The sequence below is a fragment of the Protopterus annectens genome, chromosome 5.part1 (assembly GCF_019279795.1).
Source record: "Protopterus annectens isolate FY-2018-M chromosome 5.part1, PAN1.0, whole genome shotgun sequence".
In the NCBI taxonomy this organism is placed as follows: domain Eukaryota; kingdom Metazoa; phylum Chordata; order Ceratodontiformes; family Protopteridae; genus Protopterus; species Protopterus annectens.
In genome coordinates, this window is record NC_056736.1 from 633,087,515 (window position 1) to 633,092,166 (window position 4,652).

Consider the following 4,652-nt stretch of genomic DNA (forward strand, 5'->3'; position numbering starts at 1 on the left):
AAACACAGTTAATATCAATTATGGCAGGTATCATAGCTTTGAGTGCTGTTTGATTAAACTTGACATGATGTGTGTGAATGCAGCTGTGTCTGGCAGCTGTTGTTTGTTGCCATTTTCATCTCTGGGAAGCTGTGGGTTGTGGCTTGTGATTTAGGTTTACTGATGCTTGTGTATTAGGAAGAGACATTTGGTGTTTTAGCCTGGATCCAGGAGAATGGGGTGGATAAAACTATGATTTGGGATATTTTGGCAGAATAGTTTGTTTATACATCTGCTGAGTGAAAGATAGGAAGGCTGAAAGGGAGGGAATTTAGGCTTGAAGTTGCAGTGAAGTGAAACTTTGCTTCAGGTGCATCATGAGCCTCTGGTATGCAGTACACAGACACACTAACAGAAACAGACGCTCCCTGGTTGCTTTGGTAATGGAGACAGAGTGACGATAATTTTTAACGGCTCTGAGGAGCCTCCGAGATGATTCCCGGCAATTAAGTTTTTGGTTTTAAAATATATATAATAAAAGGGTTGTTTTAAACCACATGTACACATATTGATGGTCTCCCAACACTTTGTTTAGCTCATTAAGTTGATTCTTGATAAAAATAAATAAATAAATAAATAATAAGCACAATGTTATATTTAAAATGTATCTTGGTCCCAACACATTAAGGACTTACATAAGAGTGGAAGACTGAGTTATTGTGAAAGACTAAGAGCACTTGGTCTTGTGCGGTACCCTTTGCAGTGGTCTGGGAGGTGAGCTTGCTTGGACATGTTGGGCATATGGGTTAGCTGATTCTAGGGGTGTTTGGGAATGGAAGGTGTGTCGAGTGGTTCACTGGCAGAGTGGCCACTGCATGGAACAGGCTGATAAAATGGAACAGGGCAAAAATTAGTTTGGATATTTTAAGAACAGCCTGTAAACACACCACATGAATTAGTGAATGGTATTCTGGCAAAACTGGATGAGCAACAATGCCCATCTTTGAAGTACTGATATGTGTGTATGTAAGGATGGGAATATACTTATAACAAATAAGAAACTAGTAAGGCCTCATAATTTAACGTATATGGATTGTATAAATAGTCTTGGAAGGAGCTAATAATAAGAGTAAGCATTACAGTTTGTGGTCTCTCAAATAACTAAGCAACAGCTAAAAAAACACACAATTTTTATGTAATGTATAATTTTAGTAAATCTAGACATAAAACATATAATTGTCATATAAGACGAAGCAGTCTGCTGAATTTAGATATTAAAGACAGGATTAAATAACATGGGCTTGTGTATAATAACACTACTGTCTTAACTTGTCATAAATGACATACACTATATTGAACATCAAGGGGAAGCATGATGATTTTCTCACATAAGTAAATGTGCATAACAAGTCATGTAATTGCTTTAACTTGAATTGTAGATTTTGTAACCCATCTTGACCATATATAATACTTAAGTGGTTACCAAGGTAACTAATGTTTTATACATGACATCAAACTGACAAAGTTGTTCAAGAGAAACAATAGAAGCCTGAACTTGAAATGTCACAGAATGTAACAATCACATTCTGAACAAATAGTATTAAATTGATAATAATCACTCAGTTTAACCTTTGCAATTATACAAAATAGAATGTTGCCATTTAAATCTAAAAACTTTCAGTATATTCCATAAAATGGCAATTTATGAATATGGAAAGGGAACTTGTAATCATTAATCACAATAAGTGAATTTGTTGTTTTTAACCTATAATTTTCACTCATTTTATAATAAGAAATGACAGATATGAAAATCCTTATGTGTAGGAAATGGGGGGGAGAGGGATGCACTGATAATTAAAATATACTAACTTTCATCAATGTTCACATAAAACAAACTTGATGCTTTAAGTTAGTTAGCAACAAACAAAGTGATTAAATGCTGGCAAACAATGAAATATAACTTCTGAGATATCCAGTAAAATACATTTTATTATAAACATTAGGTATAAATATTATTACCATCTATTTTTATTAAGTAATACGTTTTGAAATACTTAATCAATAAGGGTGACTATGTTAAATAACTGTGTGGTATAATCTTTTACTGCGGTTTTATATATGATGCATCCTACTTTACTATGATTGAATTGCTTGTCATCTGTCTTTCATGTAAATATTAACTGTTTATACAATAAGTAGACATTTATATTATATTAGAATTCTGTCTAATCTACAATAGTACTACATCTGTTCAAAATAACATAAATATTGCTTATTCCTATTACAAATATTCTCCATATGATAATTCAATTTATGGAGCTCAAATGTTCTGGACTGTCAATGTATGAGTGATAATCTGATGGACTTAGATTTATCCATCAGATTAGAAATGATTTTCATTCCATGGCTAGTGCGGATCTTAGTTTTGTTAACATTTATTAATTTAAATTTGTTATTTCACAAAAACATTTTTAGTATGCCTGACCAAAACATTACTTTATTGGTAAACACTCAAAGTATAAAACCGATAATTTCCTTTAAAAGCTCAAACATATACTTTACAGTTATCAGAGGAAAATGTTTAATAGCCACAATAAAACAAAAAATGCATAGTCTAAATAACCTATGATGGGTTTAACTTTATTATCTTTAAATACCAATGGCTTAAACAATCCTAGCAAGAGATCAAATCTACTGAAATGTTTAAAATTGAACAAAGTACAAATTGTTTTCCTTCAAGAAAGTCATTTCAAAACAAATGACAATTACAAATGGAATCCTAAGGAATATATGATATTGGCGCAATCCACTTATAAGACAAAGACAAAGGGGGTAACAATGTTATGGAAAACAAATGTGATTAACCCAGAAATCATTTATAAGTATGACTATAAAGAAGGCCTCATGGCACTAGTAATAGTTAAATATAATAACAGAATATGGACCCTAGACAATCTATACTGGTTCCCAGGCATTGGAACAGGAACTATTAAAAAACACTTGGATTTCATTTCCAATGATTATAAAGGCAACTTAATATTAGGAGGAGATTTTAACTGTATATTAACTGATATTTCTGAAACTACAAATAAAATACCACTACATACATCTGCTGTATCAAAAGCTTTAAACAAGTGGGTAGAATCATTTCATCTTGTAGACACTGTCAAATTTAAAGAAGATAAATCTTTGTTGTTTTCCCATCAAGATCACAGAATATATCATAGAATATATAAATATTTGCTGCCCATGACTTACACTCTAAAGTCATTAATTTCTCAATCACTCCCTGCCCCTTTTCAGACCACAATTCATTGATACTAAAACCTCAAAATGGGTACAAACCATTAATATTTAACACCAGAATTCCAGCATATATAACTAAAATTAAAGAGTTCAAACCCTGATTATTATCTGAATTACAATTCTTCTTAGATATTAATTACACCACAGAGATGAATAAAATAATGATGCAGGACTCATTAAAAGCTTACATATATGGTAAAACCCTAACTTGGTATAAAAAAAATCAGGGAATGGGATTCTGAATTATTAGATCTACAATCCAAACTTTTATCAGTAAAAGCTGAAAAAAAAATCAAAATCATTTGGAGATGAAAAAGAAAGTAGAAGTATTAAACAATAAATACAATGAAATTCTAACACATAAAACTAGTTTAGCTTTAGAAAAACTAAAAATTAATACATTGGCCACTTCTTCCAAATATCTACATAATTTATTCACAAGAATCAAAATACAATCAAGAGCTAATAACATTAAACATATCTTCCATGAAATGAAAGGGAAAATGTCTCAGATATAGGTGAGAGAATTGATGCCTACAGAAATCACTATACGGAACATTTCCAAAAAGAAAATATACATATCGATCAATTAAATCTAGATGAAAAATGTTCTAATGTAAAAAAAATACCATAGAAATTAAAACTAGATCTGCAAGCACCCATATCCTACAAAGAAATTACAGATACAATAAAAGAGGGTATAAATAATAAAGCTCCAGATATAGATGGCATAATTATGGAAATATATAAACTTTTTCCTTCAAATATACTATCCCTCTTCCATAAAACTCTATTAGAAATTCAGTCACAAGCTTTAATACCACCCTTTTGGAGATAATCTTTAATCACACCAACCCTAAAGGAAAACAAAGCCCCAAACCTCTGTACCTCATATGGACCTATATCATTATTAAATAATGACTATAAGATATTTATGACAATATTAACTAACAGAATGAAAAAGACCACTATCCAAAACAATAAATAATGATCAAACTAGATTTATATATCATAGACACACACATGACAATATTAAAAGGATAATTTATCTTATAGATTATGTTAATAAAGAAAATAAAGAAACACTCATAACTGGCTTAGATATAGAGAAAGCCTTTGATTCCCTAAATTGGGACTATTTATTCAAAATCCTAATGCTATTTGAATTTCCTACATCCTTTGTTCATCTCCTAAAGAATATGTATACAAATAATTTAGCATATGTGAAGTTAGGTCTTTTTACCTCTGAATCTATATGTATATCAAAATGCACTAAACAAGGATGTCCCATGTTACTGATTCTATTTGCTCTGGCTATTGAAATATTGGCAGATTCAATTTGTGACAATATAAAAATCAAAGGAATA